At 36.3% G+C, this 9005-nt stretch overlaps 1 long non-coding RNA gene across 1 annotated transcript; it reads right to left on the bottom strand.

The window, feature by feature from the left end:
• Positions 1-1459: 1459 nt before the first annotated feature.
• LOC145314043 (uncharacterized) lies at positions 1460-5272 on the bottom strand. Its single transcript, XR_013877603.1, has 9 exons — positions 4971-5272; positions 4514-4589; positions 4108-4183; positions 3426-3512; positions 3131-3187; positions 2924-2964; positions 2386-2527; positions 1938-1988; positions 1460-1544 (listed from the first exon to the last, which is right to left on the bottom strand). It is a non-coding gene; the product is annotated as an uncharacterized LOC145314043 (long non-coding RNA).
• Between the last annotated feature and the right edge of the window lie 3733 nt (positions 5273-9005).

Below are 9005 nucleotides of genomic sequence, written 5' to 3'. Positions count from 1 at the left end.
GCTAATTAATACCTTTGTATTAATTAGACAGACAGTCATCCTGCTACTTCAGAGTTATACAGCTAATTAATACCTTTGTATTAATTAGACAGACAGTCATCCTGCTACTTCAGAGTTATACAGCTAATTAATACCTTTGTATTAATTAGACAGACAGTCATCCTGCTACTTCAGAGACAGTTATTGTGCTACGTGTTATTTAGACCTGCTGCTGAGTTAAGGGTGGGGGAAGTGGTGTTTAATTTGAAGTCAATCACTTTTTGAGATATTTTTTTATCTCGGATTTTTTCACAGTTTTGTTTTAATTTTTATATTTCTAACTTGATTTATATTTCAGGTGGAGAATGTGGAGTCGGCGTTGGGCGAGGTGGAGAATGACGTTGTGCCTGAAAGCATAAAAAAATATGTTAGGGCAATGTTAAAGGAGCATACGACTGTCAAAGGTCAGGTGGATAAGTTAACGGCGGCGAATAAACGGCTGGAGAATAAGGTGAAAGAATTCAAGAATTCTGATGAGCATAAGAAGTTAGGTTATGATGTTGATTTGGCTACTATTAAGAAAAAGGTGGCGCAATTGCCAGCGGATGGAGATATTAGCGGTTTTTTGTATGAGACAAGTATGGGGGCTAGTGTATCTGCAGTCAAAGCGACGGGAGATGATTCGTTTAATACATCTTTCATTAATCGTTTGAGTGTGGAGGCTAAATTGGATTCTACAAATTTTGAGGCTAAAAGGGTGAAAAGTGCTCCTGGACATTTGAAGTTTTCGCAGATTGAGTTTTTGGGTCCTGTTGGGAATGGAAATTGGATGAATGTTCGTGAGAGTTGTCTGACCGAATATGAGAATCAATTGTTGGATATATTTCCATTAATTGAGGAAAGGGCTGAAGTGCTTAAGGCCTATAAAAAGGTGGCCGGCGGCAGTGTCAGTCAGCAGACTGTAGAGGGACAGTTTAAGGAGTTTTGTCTGGTAAGGGGTGTCAAGTGGGACAGTGATTTTGTGCGGGACGCTCCATTTTGGGAAGGAAATATTGATTTTGAGGATTATTTTTTGTCCTTGTGGAGGGTTGCTCGGTTCGCAAAATTGGAGGATCCCATGCTTTTCAAGGATATGTTGTACAATAGGATTTTTGAGTACAAGGGAAAGAAAATGGGGAGGCTTATTACTCCGGAGGCTAATGCCTCCCTGAGTGCTTTAGGTTATTACCTGTTGATAAGGAGGTTGGTGATACCGTTTGCAGATACAGAATCGGCTACTGAATTCTTCTACGCCCTGAAACAAAAGAGTGGTCAGAATGTGGATGTGTTCTTTAATGAGAAATTACGGTTGTTTAGACTTATGCATCCTGGTCATATTTCTAAACAATCTTGGCGTGATTTTTATAACAATGTGGCGAAGAATTTAATGTTTACAGATTTAGCTAGAGATATGGCCAACTTTGTTGAATCTATGCATTACCTGGAGGATTATAGCTCATTCTTGACTTATTTGATTCGTAGAGGTCAACATTACATCAGCTGGGCTCGTTCTGGACACATTTCACCTGAAAATGTGACGTCATGTTATTCTCAGGCTATGGAAGGGTTGAAATTGGAAGAATCTAGGGAGGTGAAATCTAGGCCTGTGATTAGTGAGGTGCATGTATCCAATTTGGCTGACAGAACCGGGACTGGCGATAATAATGCTTGGATTGAGGGAAAGGATGATATCCCTTGGGATCAAGTTGAGAATGTGATTGGGGCTTGGAATTCGAAGGCTAAGAATATGATTTGTTGGTATTGCGGGAAAGAAGGACATATAGTGGCTGATTGTTGGCAGAAGAGGGATGGTAAGCCGCCTGCCCCTGATTCTCGCATAGGTAAGACCAAGGCTAAGTTCTTTCCGGTCAATAATGAAAAGGGAGAGGGGCCTGGAGTGCCTAATAATCGGGTGATACCTGAGCAGTTTCTGAAGAAATCAGTCAATCAGAGGGGGCCGGCTGTGGATTCTGAAAAAAGCAGAGATGAAAAACAATACGAGGCTATGATTGCTGAAATGGCTAGGTTCAATTATCAATATCCTATGTAGTAGTGTGATGATTGATTCGATGTATAAACCTTATTTTATATATTGTTTCTTTGTTCACATATATTATATCTAGGTTATATTAGTGTAATTGAGTTTTTAAGCTATGTAAAATTTGAAAATTTTTGCTGTTTTGTATTCGGATAATGGCTTTCAATGTTGTGAAGAAGTTTCTGTTTTTGTTAGTCAATGTGTGGAGGTGCTAGTAACTGTTAATGGGAACAATATATTATATAATACATTTAGTACTATTGTGTATAAAATTTGGTAGGTATCTAAATAAAGTTTTAATGAATATTAAACCTTTGAGGGGTACTTACCTGTGTTGCAAGGAGTTTGGTGTCTAGTCACGAGGGGCTGGTGTTCTGCAGGCTGTGCATGACATAATATGTCGATCAGTATGATGGCGGCTGGTGGATGGCGGAGGGCTGGCTGCTGTGTTGTAGATTGATGGCTTTGTATCTGAAATTTGAAGTTAATTAATTAAATATATACATTAATTATTTATAACATGACATTGAAATTTTAATCCGACAGAACGGTGGCAGAAGTTACTAGGGCTTTAAAGGGATCGTGAAGTCTTGAAGATAAAGAAAGAAAAATGTCTATTTGCGCGGATTTAGAGTTTTTGTACCAGGAGCTGATATTACAGTGGAGGAATTAGGAATTGTTGATACAGGAAATAATTTTAATTCTTTAATATCTAGAGAAATTTTTGATAAACATGAAATTGGTTTCTGTCCTGCTAAGTTATCAGCCTATTCGGTAGATTAAAAGAAAGTTAATATTATTGGATATGTTGAGTTAAAAGTTAGATTTGTGGGAACCAAGCTGTGTTTACAGAAATATTTTATGTACCTGAGGTAACAGGCAAGTTGGTGAATCTCCGTTCTGATTTCCTGAAGAAAAATAAAATTAATATTTGTTTGAAAGTGGATAAATTTGAATTTCATGGGGAATCTGTTCCTATTAAGTCTTGTTTACAATAACAGGTAGTGGCTGAACCTACTCTGTCAGGGATAAAGGAGGAGTTAACGTAGTTGATGCGTCGATAAAACCTATTACCTTGCTTAAAAATGTGAAGATGGGGCACTGTTTTGTCATGGACAATCTGGATTCCACCTGTAAGAAAACAAAAAATGTGTTAAAGAAACCAGAAAAGTTGTCAGGACAGAAAATGCATGAGCGAGTACAGTTTATTATTCAACAATTGAAGTTAGAGGAAAATCAGATGATTAAGGAAAATCCAGAATTGAAACCGAAGATTATTAAAATTTGCAACGCGCCATCCTTGTTTTGTGCTTTGATGGACAAGGTGTTATCCATTTCACTAGGGATGTATGGTTTCTGTATCAGTTACCTGGATGATTTGATTGTGTTTTCGGTTAGTCCAGAGGAGCATGTAGAACATTTGCAGACGTTGTTTCCGGTTCTCAGACAGGGCAACCTGGAATGGAATCTGGATAAGTGTGGTTTACTGACTAGAGAATGCCACTATCTGGAGCATATTATTAGTGCCGCCAGATTGAAGATGAATCCTTCATATTTGGAACGGATTAAGGATTGGGGCAAGCCTAAGACAGGAAAGGAGTTACAGAAATTTTTGGGATTCACTAATTATTACAAACGGTTAAGTTTGTTTTAATCATAATCTGCTTAGCTTATTTTCCAGGTATATATTTACGTGTCAGCTAGTTGATGCTAAGACTGAGACAGCAGTGAAGGCTATTTTGGAGAATTTTGTACCTATCTATGGTTTATTTTGGAGAAATTTGTACCTACCTATGGTCTATTTTGGAGGATTTTGTACCTACCTATGGTTTATTTTGGAGAATTTTGTACCTACCTATGGTTTATTTTGGAGAATTTTGTACCTACCTATAATTTATTTCGGGCTTTGAGATCTGACAGAGTTACAAAAAGGGGGTAATGAAAGGATTGGGGGTGGACACCGTTTTAGTTCCTTTCAAGAATCCGAATTTGTACGCAGCTTTAAGAGTAGACAAAAATCATGAAATATTTGGAAAAAAAAAAAAAATTACCTGTGGCAACATTGGTGATTAACTGCTCCAAGAGCTCGAGGACAGGTTATTCGTTTTTTGGTCGTATTTGGAATTTCTGAAACATATGGAGGATATAATTAAGAGAATTTTAACAAATTCCAAACTATATTTGGAGGTTCAAAACAAACACAGAGTACAGAAGGAAGCATTAAGAGTGACGTGTCCAAGAAGTTACAGTCTTTCTACGGTGGGCCTTTTATTTTGGTCAAAAAGTTTTTGGATGCTTTGTATGATTTAGCGCCTTTTGGGAATCACCCCCTCCTTCAAGGGATTGAACATAAAAAAATATTATGTATCATTCAAGTCAACGTTGAATTCTGTTTTAAAGGGACTGTGTATGAAATATCTCCCTTTAAATATATGATGGCTGTTGAGTCTGTAGTACCTGTTTCTAAAGCTGGAACGAGTGTTGATGAGGTCAATTTTCCATTGGATTAGTTGTTTCCATTTGCTATCTTTGCCTGAAAAAGTGGTGACGATTAAAATGAGTGGGTCAGTAGCTAAATGAGATACAAAGAGGAGGTTAAATCTCAAGTAGGAGGTCCTGTGGTACATGTGCAGATTAATAAATATAAAAGTTTTATATATATGTTTATATAATGGAGATTCATTAAATTATTGTTTAATTATTTTAATAACAAATATGTGCTTATTAAGCTAGTAAGTTGGAAAGTTGATCTACAATAAAAGTTAAGTCCAGTTGATAGTTGGAACTGAGATTGTGAGCAATTAAATCATAATATCGAGTTATAGTGGTAAACCATCAAAATCAGGTAAACATTTTTATTTTGTCTGGTTTTGGGAAATTGTCTTTTACATTTTTATGTGATGCTGAAATGTACCTGTATTAATGACAGAGTGGAATGGCAGAACTGTGAGATTCTGATTGTTCGGTTTTTGGGCTGGTTCACAACAGATCACAAGAAGATAGGTGTCATTTCAGTAATTTTTGGGCTGTAGAAATTGCAAATATCACCTTGTTTATTATTTTTAATTTTAAATATGGCGTCTGAAGTCATGGTGGCCAAAATTGGTTGGCGATTTCTCCACATTTTTCATTAGGATTGGAGTAGGAGGAAAAATTGACATTTTCAGATTTTTTTCGATGGATTTGTATTATTTTATTCCTGAATAAAATAATAAATATTCCTGATGTGTTTTTGTGGGTTACATCAGCCAAGCTGAAATTTGTCCTGGATGCATAAAGTGGAGGAGAATAGTGTTTTATTGTTGCAGCTGACTTCTATATATCATCAAGTGGAAAGGATTGGTTTGTACATTTATTATGGTTGACTGATAGCTGGCAGCATTTTGTCATGGTGGTGATTGGCGCGGCTGGAGTGTGAAATTTTCTTGATATTTTTCGATTTGTACCTTGGCATCCCTGACATAAAATTGATATGATGATTCGTATAATGTAATCTGTTTTAAATGTCGTCTTAAATATAAAAAATATTGAAATTGTAATTATCAGGAAAGATGGATGAAAGAGAGAGACATCGGCTGGTTTCTGGTCGGTTGCAAGAGGAACACGAGAGGTCTTTAGAGAGGTTGGAGGATGGTAGGACCAACAGGCGGCGGGTGGTGTACAGAAAGGATGATAAGGCTGGTCCCAGTAGGGCTGGTCCCAGTAGAAGACAGCATAAGGATGGGCGGCAGGTGGTGTACAGAATGGATGATAGGGCTGGTCCCAGTAGAAGACAGCATAAGGATGGGCGGCCCAGGTATGAATTTAATGATGAGTTTCTGAAGTTTCTGAAGAATAATGATGATATTGGCAAGGACGGTTTGGAAGTGAATCTTGATGCATGGGACAGGTGGCCAAGCGGTCAAAGTGGTCTGGAGGAGGGCGAAGGAGGGTCAGGAAGAGGTGTGGCCAAGCGTCCTGCTGTTGGGTTAGATAATTTGGGTTCTAAAAATAAAAATTTGAGAGTAGAGGTGACATGTATTTTAAAGGTGGAAGCAGTAGTTCAACAGGTGGAAAATGCTTTGACAAGTCATGGGGCCAGTGTGAAGGGGGTTAATTTAGACATGTCACAGAAAGAGGCAGAAGTTCAGAGACATTTGACAAATATATTCAGCGAGATCAGGCGCAAAATAAGTAAAGATCTACCTGCTGTACCTTGGCAGCTGCAACAGGCTGGGAGTACTAGTGGGGCGGTGGCTGCCAGTGAGGTGATGGTGGTTCAGGGAGACGTTCCAGATATTGGTGCTGAGTTGGAGGTTCAGGCTTCAGTGCCTGCTGAAGAGGGTTCTGTAGCTGCTGCTGTAGATAATGCGGTAATGGCTGCTGATGTAGATTCAGATTAGTGAAGCCTTGATGGCGTCAGGAGGGGGAAAATGTAGTATAGTTCAGTTTTAAGTTTTGGCTTAAAAGTAGAAACATCATTTACTCTTTATTGCTCTGTAAAAGTTAAGAGCACATTTAAGAGAACTTTTAAGAGAACATTTATTTAGTTAGTCAGTTGATATTGAGAGTCCTAACACAGAACATTATCTGGTTTGGGTTCGAGTCTTTATTAAGACCAATACAGCTATTTACAGACATTCTACTACTTTAGCTAGTTTGCATAGGCAAATATTCTACCCCTTCAAAGTGCATAGTTAATTAATACATTGTATTAATTAAACAGTCAGTCATCCTGTTGCTTGGTGTCCTGATAATTAGACAGACGGCCATCCAGCTACTTCCGAGTTATATAGCTAATTAATACCTTTGTATTAATTAGACAGTCATCCTGCTACTTCAGAGTTATACAGCTAATTAATACCTTTGTATTAATTAGACAGACAGTCATCCTGCTACTTCAGAGTTATACAGCTAATTAATACCTTTGTATTAATTAGACAGACAGTCATCCTGCTACTTCAGAGTTATACAGCTAATTAATACCTTTGTATTAATTAGACAGACAGTCATCCTGCTACTTCAGAGTTATACAGCTAATTAATACCTTTGTATTAATTAGACAGACAGTCATCCTGCTACTTCAGAGACAGTTATCCTGTTGCTTGGTGTCCTGATATACAGGCAGACATCCTGCTACTTCAGAACTTTCCAGCTTTAAATAATCAGTAGTTTTGACTTATTAACATATTTAATCAATTATAAATAAAGTATCAATACATAATCTTATTTACTCAAAAACTGCATTTAATCCAATATAATAAATACTTAAAAATCTGTTTGCATTTTGAATTGAATATTAAGTCTACTCTATCATTAACTTATGTAAGTCTGTCTTTATCACATTGCCATAATTCTTTTGCCTTAGAAAATATTTATACTTTTTTCTTAGATCATGGCTTTTTGTGAAAGTTATCATCCTTGTTATACTTTTTTATGTTTATATTTGTTGTTGTTGTATAATTATGAATAGTTCTATGACAGATACGGGGACAGGGACAAGTATATCAATTTTTATGGAGGAAGGGAAGGGGAGGGGGGCGCAACACCCTTTAAAAAATTAGTCAAATAGTAAAAAACACTTTCGTTATTAAAAAAACTTAAATTAAACTATATTCTTATTTAGGTTATGATAGCTTAAGTAAGAGGTAGTAAGGAAAACCCCACAAGGCTAGTGCATTGTAGTGTTAGATCTCTACTGAGTACGAGTTCACTATCTTTTTCAGCCCAAAACCTTACCAGGACTAATTTAAGACCTCACATTTTAAAGACCCTTAGGAAAAAAGCAAAAATTCAACTACTTTTATTTATAGAACACATATTCCTGTACATTTTTAATTCAACATATTTTTGTTTGTAAAAAAAGAATGCTAATATTTAGAATTATATATAATTAGGGAGTTTTATATTGCTAATTTTTCATTAAACAAGGATGAATTTATCCACAAATTCTTATAAGAAAATGGACAAATAGGTTTAAATGCAGAAAAAATGTATAGCCTATAGGCGAGATAAATCTAAAATAATTTGGGGGGCAGATTAAAAGGTTGCCTTTACTGCGATGTGTTACAACCCCCCCCCCCAAAAAAAAAAAAAAAATCACGGAACCTCTAATAAAATTTTTTCGAATTAATTCAGTTGTTGGTTACAGCTGATTTAAATGCAAAAAGTTGGTTTTAAAAAAAATATATATGTACAGTTAGGGAGTTTAATCCATTTTTATAGAAGCAGAAATATAATCTATGATTATGGTTTTGACCCTCTAAAACTGTAATCTACCTTTCCACTTTCCCCTCTCTTGGTGAAGATATCTTCAACGCCGATACGATTTTTGAAATGTAAGATTCTACTTTCCCTTCTCTTAGTGAAGATATCTTCAACGCCGATACGATTTTTGAAATGTAAGATTCCACTTTCCCCTCTCTTGGTGAAAATATCTTCAACGCCGATACGATATTTGAAATTTAAGATGCCACTTTTGCCTCTCTTGGTGAAAATATCTTCAACAAGAGAGACAAAAGTGGAATCTTATATTTCAAAAATCGTATCGGCGTTGAAGATATCTTCACCAAGAGAGGGGAAAGTGGAAGGGTAGATTACAGTTTTAGAGGGTCCAAACCATAATCATAGATTATATTTCTGCTTCTATAAAAATGGATTCAACTCCCTAACTGATGTATATCCAAAGTTTCACAGCAGAAATAAAAAAAACAATAGTTTTTTTTAGAGAAAAAAGAACAGTGAAATGTACAAATTCCATTAAATAAAGTAGTAATGTTTTTTTTTGTCTGAAGTTTAAGATCTCAATAACTATTGGGTTATCTTTTTTAGGGTAACTTTTCATAGGTCTTGTGTTTGGTTTAGGCTATTTTATATTTAGAATAGAGTCTTGGGATGGTTTTGAGCTATTTTTGTAGACCCATCAAATACAGAGCCTGCAGATGATAGGTGCATAACCGCTAGCAGATTT

This window comes from Acartia tonsa, chromosome 3 (genome assembly GCF_053477335.1).
Source record: "Acartia tonsa isolate MP-2025a chromosome 3, ASM5347733v1, whole genome shotgun sequence".
Taxonomy (NCBI): Eukaryota; Metazoa; Arthropoda; class Copepoda; order Calanoida; family Acartiidae; genus Acartia; species Acartia tonsa.
The sequence above is the reverse complement of the archived record's forward strand: the minus strand, read 5'-3'. Positions and strand labels throughout refer to the sequence as shown.